A 22778-nucleotide genomic window follows, 5' to 3' on the forward strand; every position below is an offset into this window, starting at 1 on the left:
GGTATGCAGTTTCCGTTTTCGTTTCGAATCCTATATATAATCGAGTCAAAAAAAAATATTTGTTTGTTTTTATTCATATATCTTCCGTTTTTTGAATATAAACAAAGAATTTAATTGAGGGGTAAGTGATTTCATCGATTTCTCTACATCGACTCTCTCTTTTGGTCATAACTTAGCTGCAAATACATTCCCAGCTGTATTTGACATTGCGGAAGACAAGTCAGAGCCTCATCTATCGGATTCTATAGCAAACTCAAATTGGAACGTTTTTGCAGTTGAGTTATTAACTGAAGAAAAAGTTGATAAAGAGAAATCGATCAAGTCACTTACACCCCTTGTATTCTAAGCCCCTCAATTGTCATAAAATTGTCATAAATTACCTTTTTCGCATAAAAAAAACTAATTATTTCAGAAGTGATAACGGATTATATTTGATGGAATAAATCCTTCTACGCATATGTTCGAATTTCAACAATGACAGAGTTATTGAACTTTTCCAACGTTTCGGGCTCTGTTCGCCTTCAACTGGGTATTATTAAAAAATTGCACTACGTAGGACAATTCTGTTGCTTTCATCTGAAGGATGCGAAAATATAATACAGGATACATGGCTTAATCACGAACGCCACTTCGCGGTGAAAATTGGATATTGGATACATGCACGTCATTTCGTTTTCACCGTGAAGTGACGTTCGTGATCAGGACCACAGTGGTGAAACTTCCAAATTAGTGCATTGATGTAACATTTTTGAAGTGAAAAACTTAAAAGTTTGTGTTTTTAAGGTGTTATTCTCAATTTTATCTGTTTCTATCAACCAAATTAAAGCTCTCTAACCACTCCACAATTTGTTCATTGACACCCAACTTCTATCCTTTTTAATTTCGCTGCAATACCATTTTGAACAATCCTTGGTGAATCTTTAACTAGGATCTACAAAAGTCACGATTTTTACTCCTTTGTACTTATAATAGCCAATTAACCCCTTCCCGTATTATTTAATACGTCACACATCAAGTGATTTCACTAGCCTGCTGAGCGTTCTAGTGCCCTATGTTATTCAACTACCCACGAGTGAGACTCGATGTTGTACGGGAAAGGGTTAACTTTCACCTTAACGTTGAGATATTTCATTTTCGCTTGAAATATGTAATATTTGAAATATATTTTTTATTTTAACTGTCAATTATATCGAGTCTAAAATGGTATACAATCGTATCATATACAAAAAAACAATACAAATATAGATCGATTATATATTGACTAGAGTATATATTTTATTTTGAATGTTTCAATCGACCTGTATTTCAAAAAATATTATTGACATCAAGTCATAATTAATATTGGAACGTTATTTTAAAAAATCAGTAATCTGTAACTACAGATTCTTGGTTTTAAAAAGTCTGGAGAACCTGTAGAAATACAGATTATTCTTAGATACAGGTAACTCTGATATGTGGTAAAATATTACAATGTGAGGTCCGCCTGTTTTCAACTGAGTATAAATAACCCATTTGCATAATCACAGTCTCCCAGCTAGCGAGCAAAGAACATTTTTTTCCCGATACTGATAGTTTTTAGAGAGGTTTAGCACGATACATAGAAAGAATGGAAGAATGAAAGAAAAAGCAAAAAGCGGTGCAATTACGTTCGATCAGAGCATCGGGTCTGGCGAGATAGTTCCTGTATTTTTGCATGATACGCGCATATTTTTGTTTTTAGTCACTGCGTTGATGCGTTGAATTGGTAAAGAAATGTGCAATAATGGTGCTGGGGAACGACTACATCGTCACTTTATTTCAAACTTTTTTTTTCATTTTATTCAAACAGAACACAGCACAGTTGGAGGAAATATGGGTTTTCCACAGCAAATGGGAATTTTTTGACTCAAGCGTAACTTATGAAAAGGGCGTATTGATTCTAGTAAGAGAAATCTTTGATAATCTATATCTCAAAAACTATAAGTCGTACCGAACGTACCGAACGAGGACACTGTCCTAGAAAGAGTTATGGAGTATTGATGTTTAAACGTGAAAAAATATACACTAAGAAAAAAAATCAGTTCTCTTTTTTTATCTACAAAAAAAACTATAACTTGCAATATCTAAAATATATATATATTTTTTTTTATTTTTTCATTCAAAAAAGGAGTCTCGTAGAAAATTTAAAAAATCAGGCTAAGACGGTAAAACTATTTTGGCGAACTTTGTGGATCATCCAATATTTATGAATTTTCGAAGCTTCGAATTTTTGTATGTTGACAATAATTTTTAGTCACAAATTATGAATCCTGATGTGATTTGAAATGAATAAGCTCTTTACCAATCTCCTTTTAAATGCAGCCATTGTCGAGATATTTGGAAAAATATTTCTAATTTATTGTTTTTTTTTTATAATAAACTAGCTGATCCGGCAGACTTCGTTCCGCCCAAAATTTATTTTTCGTTATCACATTCACGTTCTATTTATTTATTTATTTTTATTTATGTAGGTAGAAGACGATCACATTAAAATCCATTTTCACTTTCGAACGAAGATAAATTGCGTTACCGCAAACATCAAATGGACTAGCAACCCTTGTCAATATGTAATTGTAGAACACATGCGAATTTAATTTTTTGAATATTCCTTGAGAGTTTTCAGAAAATTTTCAATTGTCATATTTGGTTGTAATATACGTATTATTTTTATGGAACCCCCTCTCCATTCCAGAGAAGGGAGGAGTGTGATACCATCATAGAAACGTTTCTCGTACTCAAAAATCCTCACATCCCAAATATGGCTCCATTTGCTTGATAAATTCTCGAGTAATGCAGAAATTTGTGTTTCATTTGTATGGCAGCCCTCTCTAAGGGGAGGAGTATCTAATACCCATAGAATCATTTTCATCTAAAACCTCCACATACCAAATTTCGTTTCATTTGCTTGATTAATTCTCGAGTAATGTAGAAATTTGTGTCTCATGTGCAGCCCCCCTTTAGAGAGGGGTCTCGAACTATCATAAAAACCTTCCCCGGCCCAAAAAACTCCTACACACCAATTTTTATGTCGATCGGTTCAGCAATTTCCGAGTCCATAAGAATCAAACAGACAGAAATCCATTTTTATAGATATAGATAGGCTATTTGAACATGTTTGTGATATTATTTTATGAATTTGCTTATAATTTTCAACTACTTTCCCAAATACATCATCATCAATATATGTTTCTCGAGTTATTTAAAAAAAATATTCTAAATTAAAACGAAATATATAAAAAGAGAGTAAAAATTAGAGAAAACTTTAAAAATAAAACAGAAAGAAATTGATTTTTTTTATTTTTGCTCGATATTTTTGTCCGCTACATTTACACGCACCAAGATAATAATGTGTTCGTGGAACATTCTAAAACTTCAGAGTTTTAAAATGATCTCATCTTCATGCGTTTATTTTTCACGAAGTTACAACATTTAAAAATCACTCAAAGATTTTGTTTGAAACATAATTTAAAAAACTCGATTTCACACTTTGTTCCTTTAATTTTTTTGCTCGAGTGTATTTTTACTTTACTTTTAGAGCCATCAACTAGATAACTTTGTAGTTTTAGTTTTGAGCTATTCCATACAATATCAGTTTCAAAGGGTTGATGTTAAATATTCACTGTTTCTGATATGATCAACATGCTATACAAAAAAAACTAAAATACATTATTTAAATACTTACCTCAAATTGTTGTTGTAAAACAAAATTAAACCTTCTTTTCTATATTGCTGTTTTTACTGAAAATTATCAATACAATTTATGAAATTGCGGTAAAGAACGCTGTCATTGCGTCTTTATGAAATGGAGATTTACTAAAACAAAGTAGACTCAAGGCTAATAGTTTACAAGGAGACATTTCTAAGATTATATCTCACTGTTTTTTTTGTATAAATAATACTTTATTGAAAAATACAAGGGGGTTGTATCGAAGGCGAACAATACCCAAGTCGACCGTTTGTCGAATTTTGTGTCCTTATTGTCAATGCACTGAGCACACTCTGCGAGCGTTTTTCTTCTTATTATAGACGTTTCGAATCTTCGCATCTAGCCTTGTAGAAGGCTTACCTGGCGTTTTCTTCTCAGCTGATACACAACGGTCATAGGTTTTTTTTCATAGTAGTCTATCGACTCTGCGGAGTTATTTTGTACTCGTACTTTGTATCAAACACAACCGCCTTTGTGAGACATCAGTAATGAGAAAGACTATTGGGTGCTGACTGAGTCAAATTTTGTAATGGAAATTGAAAATGATATATACTTGGGCTCGTTGCAATAATTTACTAACGGGTTTAGCTTGAATTTTAATAATCCTCTTTTCACAGTGTCCGTAGGAAAAGCACTGCATATTTGCATTCACAGCGACCGATGTTTTGTTTTTGATTTGTTTTCTGATTTGGCATATTTGATGAAAACCGTAATCCTACATCAAAAATACATTGAAAACATGTCAAAGAGAGTATTGCCCATTGGTTGTCATTGAGTTGTCCCATTAAATGCTGACAGAACTAGTTCCGTGTCGGAAAGGTTTTTTTCATTTGTTTTCATCATCAAAAACCAAATCAACCAATTTAAATAATTTTCTGCATGGAAATAGGCTAGAAACCATAGGATTGAAAATAATCCTGTTCGACTGCAGATTATAATCCGTATCGGCTGAAAAAAATGTTGTGATATATGTTCAACACAATAAAAATTCCACAAGCAACCCATTCTATATGATTTTTGAAATGAAGTCAGCATTTTCTTGTTAAAAATTTAAAAATTTTCCCATGTTTTTGATTTGATGAAATTGATTATGTTGTTAATCAATTTCATCAAATCAAAAACATAACAAATTTAATAAATTTTGTGAAACTTTAAATAAAAACACCCACTACAGTAAGAATATTATTGTGCATTTTTCATTTTTGTACCTTAGGGTGGCAGCGAAAATAGTCATGTCAAATTTCAAAAACCGACCATTTATTGGCCCAAAAAAATGATACACAAAATGTACATGGTCGGTTCTTTAAATTCGATAATAATTTTTTTCCCATACCTTCATTGCCTCTCAGGCTAAGTCCCAAAAGGTCGATTTTCGGCCAAAAATTTTTTTTTCGAGATGACACCAGATCTCAACGTTTCATGCATTTTTAAGTCATTTGGCATCGAAAAAAAATTTCGATTTTCCTAATTCCCTTTACTCCCCCCTTGGAAGATTTTCGAGGATCAAAAAATCTAAACTTTGAGTGCTTTGAGGCACCCCTAAATCATGTCCGATTGATCTGAAATTTTGCACAGATAATTTTTTTGGGCCAATAAACAAAATGTACGTGGTCGGTTGTTGAAATTCGATGATGAAATTTTTTCCATACATCCATTGCCACCCTAATGTACTTCTTTTGACACTTCTTTAAAGTAAACATCTTGTGACCAAGTGAATTGTGTTTTGAAGCTATGTCGGCAACAAAATTTCACCTTTTTTCCACATTGATCACTGAATATTTTGTTTATTTTTTTTTATTGAAAAGTGGAGGGGATTTTTTGTGTCATACTAAAAAAACAACGATGTTTTGATGAGAAAATGAGCTATGGAGTTTTACTTTTCCACATCAAAAAAAGAAATAAAGAATGCCTTGTAAGAAATATGTTTTATGTTTTGTTATGTTTTATTTATATTGATGGTGGGTTGTAGATTGTAAGTTGTAGATTATTTTTTCATGTTTTAGAACGAAACTAGCTGACCCGGCAAACGTTGTTCTGCCATTCAAATTATCTCTAGTGAATATTTTAGCTGTTAATTAAAAAATAACTAACACATTCTAAGTGTTTATTAATGTTTTAACTATCTATAAAATTAATCGATTGTGATCGAAGAATGATTGTTTCCTCGTAGATATTGGGTAGATACGTGAAGATTCTACCGTGTATTGCATTGGACTGTTGGAAAATGGTATTCCCGCACCCGAGTGCGACGCGATCCATTCTTTGATGAAGTTCAAACGGATCGCCAACAAAAATTAAACAAAAACAAACGAAACACCTTTTTTTATAAAATGTGTTTTATTCTCGTAACTAACATTAATGCCAAAGGTAAGGTAAAAATAATAATATACTTTTGGAAAAATAAACTAAAGAAAATCAATATTAATAAATCAATATTAATTGTGCTGTCCAGCTAGTTAAAAATACGCGCTGTCGTTTTCAATATGGACGGATCAATTTATATGTGTTAGGTCGCGTTCACAAATTAGGAACCAAAGATACATCAAACAACTTCATTGGAGCTGATGTACCAACCATTTTGATAACTCAATATTTCGTCGTTTTGATTCAATCGAGAAGTATTCACATCGGTATTCTGAATTCGAAACATATCCATATTGCTTCCTTTTTTCACGGACTTGCAAATGTATTTATTGCTCTTCATCGAACTGAAAAGCTTGACATTAATCTGAGCATTGAATGTTGATATTCATCCACCAGTATCAGAGTTCGTTGATATATCGGATATCACCTTACGCTTTTGATCGTGTCGTTGATAAATTCTTTTTTGAAAACGCTTTGTACATTTTCCATCTGCCATGCAACATGATATAAGTTTTAGATCACTACCTGGGCCATGAACCATGTTTGTGGGAACAATATTGAGTAGTTATCCATATTCCGGAATCCGATTGCTTTGAACCCCGATTGAAATCGACTTTTGCATTCTGAAATCCGATCGACCTCAATTCAATCGCGCTATGAAATGTGCTAATCTTGCCTTGACGTAAAATGAACATCGAAATAATTAATCCGTATTCCTCGAGCAATTCTCCATCAGATTAACAGGCCACGAAAGCCATTTTTAATTGCTAAAATTCGAATGAAAATCAGTACTGTTATTTAAATATTAGGTTGTCAAAAAAGTCCTGCGGTATTTCCGCGAGGTGTCGTTGTAAACGCGTTCTAGTTGTATTCATTGTATCGAGTCATACTATAGCTTGTTGGTATTTTTGCGCGCTATAATATAGTCCTTGACAGTGTTTTGTTTGGTTAAGTCGTTCGTGAGTTATAGTGTCGCAAATATGGAGCAAAATAAAGAGAAAATCCGACATATTTTACAGTACTACTATGACAAAGGCAAAACTGCATCTCAAGCTGCCAATAAAATTTGTGCAGTTTATGGACCCGATACAGTTTCCATTTCCACCGCACAACGATGGTTTCAACGTTTTCGTTCTGGTGTAGAGGTCGTTGAAGATGCGCCACGCTCCGGAAGGCCTGTCGTCGAAAATTGCGACAAAATCGCTGAATTAGCCGAGAAAGACCGGCATAGTAGCAGCCGTAGCATCGGCCAAGAGCTGGGGATAAGTCATCAAACCGTTATTAACCATTTGAAGAAGCTTGGATTCACAAAGAAGCTCGATGTATGGGTGCCACACACGTTGACGCAAAAATATCTTTGACCGTATCGACGCATGTGAATCGCTGCTGAATCGCAATAAACTCGACCCGTTTCTGAAGCGGATGGTGACTGGCGATGAAAAGGGGGGCACTTACGACAACGTGAAGCGCAAACGGTCGTGGTCGAAGCCCGCTGAAGCGGCTCAGACGGTGGCCAAGCCCTCATGACCGGCCAGGAAGGTTCTACTGTGTGTTTGGTGGGATTGTCAAGGAATAATCTATTATGAGCTGCTTCCCTATGGCCAAACGCTCAATTCGGACCTGTACTGCTAACAACTGGACCGCTTGAAGGTAACACTCATGAAGAAGAGGCCATCTTTGATGAACAGAGGCCGCATTGTCTTCCATCAGGAAAACTCCAGGCCACACACTTCTTTGGTGACGCGCCAGAAGCTCCGAGAGCTCGGATGGGAGGTTCTTTTACATCCGCCGTATAGTCCGGACCTTGTACCAAGTGACTACCACCTGTTTTTGTCCATGGCGAACGAGCTAGGTAGTCAGAAGTTAGCCACAAAAGAGGCCTGTGAAAATTGGCTATCCGAGTTTTTTGCCAATAAGGAAGCGAGCTTCTATAACAGGGGTATTATGAAGTTGGCATCTCGTTGGGAACAAGTCATCGAACAAAACGGCGATGATTGTAACTAATTTTATGAACAAATAAAAATTCAAAAAAAATACCGCAGGACTTTTTTGACAGCCTAATACTTAGAAGACAGTCTGAACTTAACGATTTTTCTATAAATCTCCTTTAATTTCCGCCAAAACTTCATCCATAATGAAAAATCATTATCAGCGAGAATTTGCGTTCAATATTTTCCCCACTTGCAAAGAATCAATCAAACGGATCAATTACTCGGAATTGTTTATACAAAAATACAAATTACGCGATAAAAAATAGAAGATAGGAGTGAAAATTGGTTTCATATGGTTGTATGAAATGTTTTCAAACCAAATTTATGCAAAAAACACAGAAAAAATATATTTTTTTGAGTGGAGCCAAAACGACCTATTATCATCCCTGCCAAGTTTTTTGGGTATAATTTCATTCAAATCGGTCGTTTCGGAGGAGTACTATTTACGAACAAACTTTGAGAGCTTTGAGGCCCCCCTAAATCATGTCCGATTGAGCTGAAATTTTGCATAGGTCATTTTTTGGGCCAATAAACAAAATGAACATGGTCGGTTCTTTAAATTCGATAATTTTTTTTCCACACCTTCATTGTCTCTCATGATAGGTTCAAAAGGTCGATTTTCAGCCAATTTTTTTTTTCGAAATGACACCTGATCTCGACGTTTCATGCATTTTTAAGTCATTTGGCATCGAAAATAAAAATCAATTTTCCAAATGTCCTTTACTCCCCCTTGGTACATTTTCGCGGATCAAAACATCAAAACTTTGAGCGCTTTGAGGCACCCCTAAATCATGTCCGATTGAGCTGAAATTTTGCATAGGTCATTTTTTGGGCCAATAAACAAAATGTACATGGTCGGTTTTTGGAATTTGGCATGACCATTTTCGCTGCCACCCTAATACACAGATGTCCTTCGAATAAATGGCTACGTGGCTACAGTGAAATGGTTACGAGTTTTCAAAAAAAATATATCTTTGTTTTGGTGAGTTCTACACAAAACTACTATGTGTCTTTATGTGTCTTCGGTAAATTTAACGTGTAATTCGGATGTTTTGAAATATTAGGCTGGGGAAAAAGTAATCCATTATATTCTCGATAGCTGGCTGTAGCAATCGATATCTCGCGTAATATCGATTATACAATTTCAAGTTCATAATAAGAAAAAAAATCTTTTGCTGTTTTTTAATTTTTCCATTCAGTTATGAGTTACGGAGTGTTAACCATGGAAGTCAACAAAGAGAAAATTTGGTACATTTTACACTTTTTTTTGATAAAGGCGAAAAGGCACGCCAGACCGCTGAAATTGTGTATAGTGTCTATGGTGTCGATACTATTTCATTGTTTTGTTTTATTTTTTTTTGTTGTAATTTTTGTTTTAAATTTCCTTATTTTTTTTTGTTTTAGTGCAATACACTAAATTAAGATCCAGAATTGGCCAATAGAGAGGTGTTGTGTTCCATCAGAACAACGCATGTCTATGGTAACTCGCCAGAGATTCCGGAAGCTTTATTGAAATATTTTAATGTATCCATCATATACAGCACGGACTCGATTATATACAGTCTTGGATTTTTTTTTCACTGTATATAATCAAATCCTATATATAATCGAGTCAAAAAATATTTTTATTATTTGTTTTTTATCCACATACTAGCGGCCCAGTCCCATGTTTTCATAAGTTTCCCGTGTGTGTGTGGGTATGTGTACTTAGATTTGGTTGCCTTCAGTAGGTAATTTGACACATAATTCTGCAATGAATACTTACGCACAGCTTTTATTTATTGGGAATAATTATTTAAAGTCCTGAATTGTTTGTTGGATCACTTCTTTCTATCACTTCGCCGTAAACGACATTACGCACGAAGACTTCGTCTAACCGACCAAGGCGAGCAACAGCTTTGAATCCAGGAGTGGCAATACGCAGAGAGTCTCGGTTTCGCACGCGCGATAAAGCCACGTATAATTGACCGTGAGAAAACACAGGCTCGTATAGAACAATACCAACTTTCCGGAATGTTTGTCCTTGCGACTTATTAATAGTCATGCTGAAGGCCGGTCTTACAGGAAACTGACGACGCTTGAATGACTCCATACCGTCTTCACTCTCACAGTTAAAATCAATTCGTGGAATCAATACATCTTCATCTGAATCAGAAACTTGACTGATACGTCCACATCGCAGGAGGCGGTTACTACAAATTTCTTTAACCAATAACCGAGTACCGTTACAAAGTCCGTTGGTGACGTCCAAATTTCGTAGCAGCATCACGACTGCTCCTTTCTTGAGAATCAACTTTGTGGGAGGAAAACCGTTAGGTAAACGATGAGCCACGTGTTCTGGTTGCAGCACAGGAATATCTGGATTCTGATTATCTTTGACAACGATTGTGTTGCTACCCATAAGCACGTGCTCGTGACCATGGAACTTACTCATAATAATTTCGTTAAGTTCCATTGTACGTTTGTTCTGTACCGTCAACAAAACAACATCAGCCAGCAAGAACGGATTGTGGAGTGTGTCGCCGTCAAAAACCCAGTCGAGCACTTGTTTTTCATTATCCATCACCATGTTTGGCTCGATGTAAATGTACTCCTCTGAACCATGATCGGAGTCCGAAACTTGTAGATGGCCTGAGCCGACTTTTTCCAACCATTCGGAAAACTCTCGCTGACCGGCATCTGCCCGCATGTTTGTTCGCAAAGTGTACGTTTGAAACAAAGGCCACAAATAACTAAATCTATGGGTAGACTGGATGACGGCTTGCTCTGAACCCTTGATAATAACAGGTAGTAGTTGCTTCCAGTCCCCTCCCAGCAAAACTGCTACTCCTCCGAAAGGAAACGTTCGATTTTCAGATAACGCAAAACTGCGTAGAGTGCGATCTATCAATTCGAGAAGGGTTCGTGAAACCATCACTGCTTCGTCAAAAATGAGGCCATCAAGATCGCGCAAAAGTGCAGCCTTCTTCGATTGTCCTTCAATATTTGCAACTGTGGTAGCCATTGGGTTCAGACCCAGCTGAAACGCCGTGTGTGCCGTGCGGCCGTTTCTCAACAGCTGCGCTGCAATGCCCGTCGAAGCCACTACCAATACTTTTTTGCCTCGCGCTTCAGCAGCATTGAGAACGGCGTTGAATGTGAACGATTTACCTGTCCCTCCCGATGCCTGACAGAAAATGAACCGCCCATTTCCAACCTTTGGATAATCCAACAACTGCAGAAACTTGTCAGCAAGCGCCTTTTGCTCAAAGTTCATAGTGGCCGCGGCGCGTTGCCACAATCCGTCAGCTGCCTCGGCTGCTTCTTCTTGCTGCTGAGCATCGATCTCGTCGTGGTCAACACAAGGCAAATTGTAATCGTGAAGCGTTTTGCCATAGTGCGACAGAATGCTCTCGATGTGCGCAAGTGCCAGCTGTTCCATTATTGCGGCAGGACGTCGTAGATTTGCGGTTATCATGTACGCCTTATACTTTTCCCACAAAGCCAAGTAGTCGCAGTTGGTAGCGTGCAACAAAATGATAACGAACGTGCGCCTTGCAGATGCAGGTAGTTGGAAGCGCACTGCTTCAGCCATAGCCTGATCCCATTCGGTTTCATCTTCAAGTAGTCCGCTTGCAGCAGCAGCTTCGTAGAAGGTATCGCATGTTACACCATTAACTGTTCGCAAGTCTTTGAATGATATCACACCCGTGCGGTTGTATAGAAGCACTCGAATCGCAAACAATTCTTTGTGTTGCAGATGAACCCAGCGAATTCGGGAAATGATGTCGCATGTACGTCGCTTTCGATCAGTCCAGCAATACGTAGTCGCATTCCACGTGAATCGCGTGGGCACTTGAAGGTAGCTTAAACTATCATTTTGTGGAATGCTCGCGCACAGCTTGAAGTATGCAATCAACTGTGACGAGTTTTTTCGGCTATTTGCTCGTTCAAGCGCCTGTTGTTCGTCCTCGTCTTCAAACATGATCGTCTCCTTGTCGGGCTCGTGAATTTTCAATTCCACAATTGTGTGGGACATTCCCCATAGCGGATAGCCCAGCAAACGATAAGCTGCTTCGCAAGACGTCATAAATCTCATCTGCTGATATTCCACGCACTCGTCAATGACAATCTCTTCCCGTCCTTCCTGAACTGCTGCCTGAACGAGTTGCTCTCTAAACTGCACGATAGCTTGGTCTGAACCCTTGTTAATGTATTTGAAAAGGTAAATCATTGCGGAATGAGGAGCCTTGATGCACTCAACGTTGCAGTGCGCATCGACCAGCATAGATAAGAAGGGATTGTGTGGAACAACATGCTGATTCGTAGCTATTCGTGCGTTTTTAGCGCTTCCAAAAACATGATGTCTACCATTGTCTGGTCTTTTTGGCTCAGCGTATCCTTGAGTTGTGATACTGGATTCTGCAGAAAAATCCTTTGGATACCACTTCGAACACTTTCCGTGTGCCCCTATTTTTGATTTGTCAGCTCGACAAGGCCAGGGATCATGACCCGTTGGTGCCTCACAAGGCCCATGAATATGATGCTTCACAACAAGATCCAAGTATCGTTTTTTTATGTTGTAATCGGCGTCATTCGGATCTGGTTGCTCTGGCAGCTCCGCTGAAATCCATTCTTCCAACTCTTCTGGGGATGCAATATGAATATCAGAGGCTAACAGCAGATGCAAGTGAGGCATTCCACGCTTCTGAAATTCAATATGGTATGCCCAGGCCAGGGCCTTGCCAATTGCGCCATCCTTGATGGCCTGCATAAAGAGATCACTTTTTTGTTTGAACACGCGGACAATCAACGGTGAGTTATCGTAAGCACATTGCCCTGGAAGTAGATTTTCTTTGATCTCTGGCCAATTGGGATTGCCTGTGAACGTAAGAAAAAAGTGCGGGGCTTCAATAGCATTGAACAATGCACACGTATTGTGGAAAAGATGTGCCGTATGATTGTTGCTGCCTGTGAAATTACCTGGTAAAAAATATATATATTAGTTTGGACTTCTGCGATGATCGAGCAGTATGCCGATCATCATTTCGCTGCGACATTTGTCCCGATTTAGACTCGACAATTATAACAGCGACAGTTACTCGCACAAGGAGGTATCTTTGTCTTAAGAGGCCTATTAACTGTCAAAATTTGAGACCACCGAGTATGAAAGTATGAAATGCACCTTGCTTCTTGCTTGCATGCATACATACATTTGACACAACGAAGGTGCATGATTCGACTGTGATAATTATCAATTCGGGATATATAGATTAACTTAACGAACCTGGTAAGGGTATGTGTTTTCCCACTCGAACACCTCGATCAGCGTACTGTCTGTTCAAAAACTCGACGAGATCAGAATGCCGTGCGATTCGCTTGTTTTCGAAACGCATGCGCACATAGTTGAGACGGTCACTTTCACAAGCCAGGTACTCGTCAATCAGATAAGTCTGACCCAAACGTCTTACGTCAAACAAGAAGTGGTGCAAATCTTGCCGCCGCTGATACATATGGAATACAATGGAATCTCTCCGAGATACATTCGCGTGAGTTTTCTGCAACGGATGCGTATTCATTGCGCTGTCTCCTCGTGCGTCATCTGTTGTGCAACCTCTATCATCTAGTTCTTCGCCAGTTATTGCGTTGGCCAGTCGAGTTCCAGTCTGAAAGATCAGCTGGCCGTGAGGAAATAATAGCGGATAGCAAAGAGGACGCATATCTGGATTATGATGCGCAATCAAATTGACCCTAGATGATGCGTTCCCTCTCATGCGAGTATTCCCAACGATGTACTGTTTGGAGAAATTAATCAGCTGGTCTTCGTGATACACCACAGCCATGCAATCCTTTAATGTGGGTACATTCAGTCTGCCTTGGTGGGTGGTGGCATCGACAACAGCACGTGCTTCTTTGTTGCGAGAAGAAACGATGAGCAGGCTGATGTTTCCTGCATCATCGCCGCGTTTTCTATACACTTCGTAAGCCATCAAATAAGCCTTGCAGTGAACATGATGAATCCTTAGCATTCTGTCCAACTCCCGCAGGAGTGTCATATCTACATCTCTATCGAAGTCATGAGCTCTGTTGGCTCTTCTTTTTGCAGCTTCTTCGACATCATAGAAGAAGTACTGAGCAAACGACGGTTCTTGGTTAGCACGTGGAAAGAGGTGTGAATGTATATGAAGTACTTGTCCCTGAACAGCAACAACTGGAGCACCATGCCGATGAAGAGGCCGATTTGGCATCGTAACCGAACCGAGGGCAAGTAGATTGTTTAGTGACTTGGCGCATTCTTTGAATTTTGCAGATTTAGTATGTTGACCAAAATATAAACTGCGCAGTGGTTCTGGATACTGTTCTACGTCAATTGGCGGGAGCATTACTTTACCTTCTCGGCAACATTTGCGTGGCTCAAATTGGAAGAGTAAAGCACAACATGAAATACATTTGCGGTCTCTGAGTGCACCTAGAGAGATTGCAGCCGGAAGCGAGTTCTTCATGTTGGCCGCTTTGTAAAGAGGTGGATTACCTCTTCGTTCTTTTTGTATAATTGCATACGTTTTTCGGTGAACGTCGGCATTGTTATCGCAAATCTCCACGGCTCTCTCTGCGCCAAGAGTGCTGCGAGAATTTATTCTGCTGTCTTCCTCACGTTGAACCTTTTGAGTTTGCCGATCGTTTAAAATTTGTTCGTCAGAAACGTATTCACGGAAACAAGAATCATGAGCTAGAATAGCGCGTCTACTAACCAAGCAATAAAATGTATGACAAAAATAGGCATGGTTGAGAGAAGGCACAACGAACAACATGTCGTCTGTTGTAGCCAAACTGACGCGCACTCTCATGTTGCTTTGAAATGCTTCATTGCCTAGTTTTTGCAGCGTGTCTCTGATATAACACGAAATTGACGCATGCCAAGAAGCATGAACGCTCATTCTTTGTGTGTGTGTGTGTTCTCAAGGCAAGAGGGCGGAGGTGGTAGCGCTGGAGTAGAGTAATAGAGTAGAGTAGAGTTTTCAAAGGGCCTTTCTCAAGGCTAGAGACGAATGAACTGCAAAAGTTTAAAGTCTCTATAATACAATACCTTCCTTCCTTCCTTCCAAGAAGCGTATACGTTGCACTTAATACTGTTCTTAGTCCGCTGGAAAACACAGCATGCATACGATGTGTCAATAACCAAGGGGGCAACGTATATGTTTGGTGTACGAACGTTGAGTGGATTGACCGTTGGTGTTGTAGTCGTTTTGCTAATGTGTATCAACGGTAAAACTGACACATCACTTGATTTGATTAAGCCACAGTTAAATTGTTTTGTCCAGTTGTAGGTGACGCTAAACGCAGTTTCAAACGAAAGTTCCGTTCTCAGTGGGTACTGAGCATCCACCATTTTCAAAAACATAGCATACGCCGTATTACCATTCAGTCCGCGTAGCAACGGCACTGGTGCATAATTATTCGTCTCTTGAGTAGTGCTTCCGAGAAGATGTAATTGTAGGCGGTTACCCTTGGAAATTCTAGAAGATGATGTTATACTGGTATCACGACTAGATACTGATTTACCCTCCAGCGTTACCCATCTAGGCTCTTTGCGAATAGTTGTAGCACCTGCGAACTGTGCAGAATTCTCGTCATGGAGCTTGCCAGTGCAAAAGGCACGTACGAGATGGAGAAAGTAGAGACTGATTTTTGCTTCGTCCACATGAGCAATTTCTGTGGTCTGTTTAGCGAAAGCACACGAAGTTACAGTCTGCATACCATAAATCAGCACTCCGATCCCTTTGAAGAAAGTGCGAAGAGCTTTCTTCAATGCCATGGACCATGGCACGTAAATTATGCATCGCTTTTGGCGAAAAACCGCTAGAATCATATGCAAGCGCGCGTATAGCACTGGAACAAAATACTGCTTATATCTGCCTCGTATTGGCTCTTGAAATGGCTCTGGGGCATTGCAACTCAGTGAGGGATCAAACCGCTGCAAAGGCAGTGCTACAATGTCTTCAGTGCATTTGCACTGCGCAACCAGCCAATCAAAGACCGTGACTTCCATCGATTCTATGCAATCATCATCCCTGATCTGTTGAAGCATTGCAGACAGGCTAGACGACTGTTCTTGTGCGACGGTATCAACGGTCTGAGCACGCTTTATGTGTGGTTTCTTCGAATTCAGATGAGCCGGATGTATTGATTTTGGACGCTTAATAGATGGGAAGCCATTAGCTGCCTGATCTATTAGGTGGTGTGACAAAAGAGATCATGAAGTAGCGTCAACCGCCAAATTATAATTGGCAGTTTCCGCGTTTGTGTCTTTGGTGGCCTGAAAAAATAAAAAAATATAAAATCCAACAGTTGCATGATCGTTTGAACCTCCTACCATGTTTTGGTCGTAAACGGGGGATGTCGTGTTTGCCAGTTCTTCATGCGGTGCAGCGGAAATGGAACATTGGCGCGGTGGACTACGCAAAGAGGTGTTTAGGCGCGCTATGTTGTCTCTCATGCTCTGGCAACCAACCAACGTATTCCACATGAGGATACGCAATGCACGTAAGTTCAGATTGGTGTTCATGTAGTCTGGCATGCCGTCGCACACTCGCATTGCTGCAGCTGTTGTGAATACGCCACAGGAGATTCCATCAGTTTGAACTGGACAATCAGTACGAAGTTCTACAGGACGCACAAAACCAAACACAGCCTGTTGCCAAATCTCAATGCAGCGCAAATATATCGGCGGTGGCAATCTGTGTGTAGAATCCACGAAGTGCACCGTTTCAGAGTTAGGCAAGACAGCTACCAAGGCAAAATGGGCTGGAGCCGCTAGTGATATTGGCAGTAAAACGGCGTGGTACGGGCGGAGCGAATTACGAAACTCTGGAGCGAGCAAGGCGAGCATTGTCTCGAAACCAGTCAAGATAGTTTTGTTACCGTCATTTCGCAACTCTGCAAACGGTGCCCACAGTGATGGGTTGAAGACAACGGCGTTATCTCGATCACGTATATACTCCTGCAGAAAACTGAAAATGCTCGATTCTGTCAGGAATTCCACGAAATTATTGTCGATCAACGACAGAAAGTCTTGAATACTACGATGCACATATCTACGAGGAGGTAACACAAAACGCCCATTCGTAGGTATGATTTCGTAGTATCTGCCACTATCGTCGTCAATCATCAGCAGCTTCTCTGATTGCGCGACACTCATGTCTGCTACTAGATAACTTCTAGGCAACAGGTGCATTTGATGTTCTGAAGACCATAAACAGAGTCAGCGAACGTGCAGGAGACCAGATGTGCGGAAAGGATGTACTCTGAAAAGTTGCAACGGTGAATATTTCGCAATATTTCAATTTCATCGTTTTAAACACTAACATCAATCACTTATATCGTTTGATCGATTAAAAGAATTGAAATTCCATCCGCAGACGAATTGTGGACCGTTCGAGCGAACGAAGAACAATCTTGTTGATTAAAGTTTCTGTAAGCAAGGATGTTATGCAGTTCATGTGCATTTTACATGTTCAGCATTCTACTTACGTAAATTTGAAGCGGGAGAATTTCCGAAGACCATACAGTACAGGGTCAACTGACGTAAAGGAGACCAGATGTGCAGGAAAGAGAACGTACGTTTGAACGAAGTCGAACTCTGAAATGTCACAACGGTGAATATTTCGCAATATTTCAATTTCATCGTTTTATACACTAACATCAATTACTTGTATCGTTTGTTGGTCGTTGGTCGAGAAAAAAAAATTAAATCCCATCCGCAGACGAAGCGTGGACCGTCCGAACGAATGAGACGAACAATTTTTTTAGTTGAAGTTTCTGTAAACAACGAAGTTATGCAGTTTACGTGCAGTTTACATGTTTAGCGTTCTACTTACGTGAACCTGAAGCGGCAGAATCAATCACTTATAACTTACCCGAAGCCTCAGTCACATTAAATTAAAATTAATAGTTTTTTTTGCAGTTATTATATGAAAAAAAACACGCACACACAAACACATACACGCACAAACGAACACATGCACACCGCAGACGCGCACACTTCGCGCAGTGATAAAATGAACAAACTGTTGTGTGCTGTATGCTGGGGGGACTTGGACGCTTTCTGGGACTTGGTGTTATTGCCGACGGGACAGTGTTATACACACTGCGTACTGCGGGTGCTGGCTCGTTCTCACACAAAAAAACACATCGCAGCTGCTCACTCTCTCACTCTGTTTGTGTTTACGTCAAGAATACGACCATTTACGACCGTTTACGACTGTTCACGACGACCGCGCTTTATTTTTTAGCGATTTTATTTATAGTAAGATTTTTGGTTTTTTTATTATAAAAGAAGAATTTAATTTTTGATTCATCCCCTTAAAGGCATAAAATACCTTTCCCATATAAAACATCCTCATTATTTCAGAATGTGATAGAGGATCATATTTGATGATAAAAATCCTTATCAAATCGCATATGTTCGAATACCAACAATGACAGAGTTATTGAACTGTTTCTCTGTTTCGGGCCGTGTTTGCCTTAAACTGGCTCTAATTCCAAAATTACGCTCTCTTGAATGGCGTTAACGTCCCTTGTGGAACACTTTTGCTGTCTCAATGTATGCATTGAGTAGCGTAGTTTATTAATACTTAGTTGAGATTCCTTAAGCCAAATAACACGCCTAGAACGTATTCCGAGGGGCAAGCTCTTGAATACGCGTGACCACAGTGCAAATCGAAGGAAATTTCTTTGACGAAAAAATTCCCCGGCCAGAACGGGAATCGAACCCGAACACCCAGCATGATAATGTAAGACGCTAACTCTTCGGCCACGGGTACACAAAATTACGCTACGTGAGACAATTCTGTTGCTTCCATTTGAGAGATAAGAAAATTTTATTCAGGATATAGTTTTGAAACTTCCAAATTAGTGGATTTAAGTAACATTTTAGAAGTGAAAAACTTCAATGTTTGTGGTTTAAGAAACTTTAACCTTTTTATCAACCAAATTGAAGCTCTATAATCGCTCTACAATTTGTTCTTTGACAACCAACTTCTATCGTTTATAATTTCGCTGCAATATAATTTTAAACAATTCCTGCTGAATCTTCAACTAAAATCTACCAAAATCACGATTTTACTTCTACTGCACCAAGCGATTACCACTTTTTAATCGCATTGAAAAACTTCCTGAGTGACAAGGAATCTGGAACAAGAGAAGACTGTTGTAAAAGTCTATTGCTAGAGTATTTCGCCAATATAGACCAAGACTACTATGAGACAGCCATTATGATGCTACCTTTAGAATGGCAACAAATTTTACAACAAAACGGTGCATATTCGACCCAAATCGGACAATCCGAAGCATATTGAAAGAAAAGGTTTGAATTTCATGCAAAAATAATGGATTACTTTTTCCCCAAGCTAATATATATTTTTTTTTACAAATTATTGTTAGATTTTTGATTGTGTATTTAAAATATTATTTTTCATATGAACTTTATTGGTTTTCCAAGGACTTTGTAGAAAATCATGTTCTGATAAGACGGTAACTGTATTGAGTTCTTAATATTCACAATATTGGAGCAAAAATGGATACACTCTCGAATTGCAGGTCAGAGTTGCCATAATGAAATCTGTGTTTTTGGTCTCAAAAAATCTTTTTATCTGTGTTTTTTCTCAGAAAATCTGTATCGATATCTGTATCAACGCTTTGCGGTCTTTTGTCTACTTTCAGTCACCACAGCAAAAAAGTCTACTAATAAAGGGGAGTCTCGGATTTCTTTTCACTATATATATTCGAATCCTGTGTATAATGAGTCAAAAATTTTTTGTTATTCGTTTTTGATGCGTATATTTTTCGTTTTTTTTAATAAAAAAAAAAAGAATTTAATTTCAATCCATCACCTTAAAGCCAGGAAACACTTTTCTCACATGAAAAAAATAAATTTATACAGAATCTCTCAGGAGGTGGTGAACGATCATATTTGATGAAAGAAATCTTTCTGCGCATATGTTCGAAAAAAAAGTACAGTACGGAAGACGATTCTGTCGATTCCATTTGAAAGATGAAAAATCTAAATTGATTGATTTGAATAACGTTTTGGAAGTGAAAAAACTCAAAAGTTAGCTATTTTTAATGTGTTATTATAAACTTTATCATAAAAAATCATTTTAAACTTGTTTTTGATCAATTAAATTAAAGCTTTCTAACCGCTCTACGAAATTGTTCTTTGGCACCGAAATTCTATGTTTCTTATTTTCGCTACAATATAGATATAAACAATTTCTGGTGAAAATTCAGTCTAAATCTTCAGAAATCACGATTTCCCCCCACTGTACTTTTAATAGCCACTTAAATTACACCTTAACGTTGAAAGGTTACCTTTTTTTCTAAATAAGTAATATTTTAAATGTAATTTTTATAATATTTTAAATGTAATTTTTGTTTAAACTGTATATAACTGAGTCCAAAGGTTTATATAATCGAATCATATATAATCCTGTGTAATCCTAATCCGACCTGTCACAAAGTTATACGTCACTGCTTTATAATGCAGCAATTCCAAATGATTCGTCCTAAAAATGCAGATTTTGAAAACTTGTATTTTTGATTCCTATGAAAGTGTGTATTCCGTTTGGGCTGGAGGAAATATGAGTTTTTCACAGCAATTGGGAATTTTTTGACTCAAGCGTAACTTTTGAAAAAGGCGTATCGATTTGAGTAAGAAAAATATTTGATAATTTATATCTCAAAAACTATGAGTCGTACCGAAATAGTGTCTTTGAAAGAGTTATAGAGTATTGATGGTTGAATATGAAAAAAAATGTACACTGAGAATAAAAATTAGTACTCTGTTTTTTATTTACAAAATAAAAATTCAATTTGCAATATCCAAAATACATATATTTTTTTAAATTTTTTCAAATTTTTTCAAAATAGAAATCATGTAAAAAATTTAAAAAATGAGCCCAAGATGGTAAAACTATTTTTGACCAACTTTGTGGAACATCGAATTTTTAGGAATTTTCGAAACTTCGAGTTTTTGTATGTTAGCAGTCATTTTTAATCACAAATTATGAATTCTGATGTTATTTAAAACAAAAAAGGTTATTATCAATCTTCTCCTAAATGTAGCCATTCTCGAGATATTTAAAAAAATATTTGTAATTTATTGTCTTTTTAATAGTAAATAGTCCCTTTCAATATGTTTGTCGTGTTGTACCATCATGTTCATGAGATTTTATGAATTCGCTTATAATTTCCAAAAACAAAATTCGATGTTCAACAAAGTTCGTCAAAAATAGTTTTACCATCTTGGGCCCATTTTTTAAATTTTCTGCGTGACTTCTATTTTGTATGAAAAAATTAAAAAAAAAATTAAAAAATATGTATTTTGGATATTGCAAATTGAATTTTTATTTTGTGAATAAAAAAGAAGTACTATTTTTTTTCTCAGTGTACATTTTTTTCATATTCAACCATCAATACAGTATAACTCTTTCTAAGACACTATTTCGGTACGACTCATAGTTTTTGAGATATAAATTATCAAAGATTTCTCTTACTCAAATCGATACGTCCTTTTCAAAAGTTACGCTTGAGTCAAAAAATTCCCAACTGCTGTGGAAAACTCATATTTCCTCTAACCCAAACGGAATACACACTTTCATTCGAATCAAAAATAGTCATGTTTTATCATTTGTCGATTTCATTTGGAATTACTGCATGTAAAAAAAATGCGGCCAATACGACACACATGTCGAAGTTTAATACGACCGCAAAGGGTTAAATTTAAAAATTAAATCTTGAAGCATAATCTTAGTTTTAATATCATCGATTGGCATAGTTATTATGAATTTGACGATTTTGATGGTATCCACGTAAAAATTCGTATTCACGGTGCTTTAGTAGGAAAAAGATAAACAGTGTTATTTATTCATTGTAAAGCTAGCGGATGACGCAGGCTTTTGCATCTTTTCGCCTTAGATTGAACATGAGAAAGCAGTACTACATGCTACATATGAATGCCAAAATGACTCTCATCCAGGCCGATTCCAATGCTATATGATTAAAATTGGTGAGTTGGGAAAAAATATTATTGAGAACAAACCATAACTAATATTGGATCGTTATTTTGAAAAATCTGTAAATCTGTATGAAAACCAAAAAAATCTGTAATCTGTATCTACAGATTCTTGGTTTCAAAAAATCTGGATAAATACAAATTATTCTGTAGATATGGTTGCAGCCTGATGGTTATATTCCCTGTTGCAGGTATGTTCAAAATGTATAGTTTTGTGTATTAATGCACCACGTATCAAGTTCAAACCATGTCAGGCCATCGCGAATCTCCCAAACTTGTCACATAGTCGAAAAAAGAGTTAAGTCGAGTGTAGGAGCCGAAGCTATCGGCTAAACATTTGTGACAGGCCCACGCGCCAACCGCCTTTTTTTAAACTCTACATACCGTCTCCAGTGCTTTTGCTGCACGTATGCCATCGAAGGCATTTCAGCCGCACGTATCCCACGACCAAAGTGACATTCCATCGAAAGTGCTACGATCAGGTCTACTACGATGGCAGCTCGCAATATATGCCGGTGTGCGATCGTGGGTGACTTCTGCGTTACAATTTTATGTTTATTTTTTTCCTCCACTCAAACTGACAATCTGAGTCATCTTGATTGAGATAATTCCGGGGGCTAGACTCCGAACCGGGGGCGTTTGGGTCATA

General features: G+C 37.9%; 1 protein-coding gene across 1 annotated transcript in view; it reads left to right on the plus strand.

The window, feature by feature from the left end:
* Positions 1-22778, plus strand: part of LOC129767774 (eukaryotic translation initiation factor 5B) — a 311161-nt gene that overhangs the window by 124653 nt on the left and 163730 nt on the right. The window lies entirely within an intron of this gene.

Source organism: Toxorhynchites rutilus, chromosome 2 (genome assembly GCF_029784135.1).
Source record: "Toxorhynchites rutilus septentrionalis strain SRP chromosome 2, ASM2978413v1, whole genome shotgun sequence".
Taxonomy (NCBI): domain Eukaryota; kingdom Metazoa; phylum Arthropoda; class Insecta; order Diptera; family Culicidae; genus Toxorhynchites; species Toxorhynchites rutilus.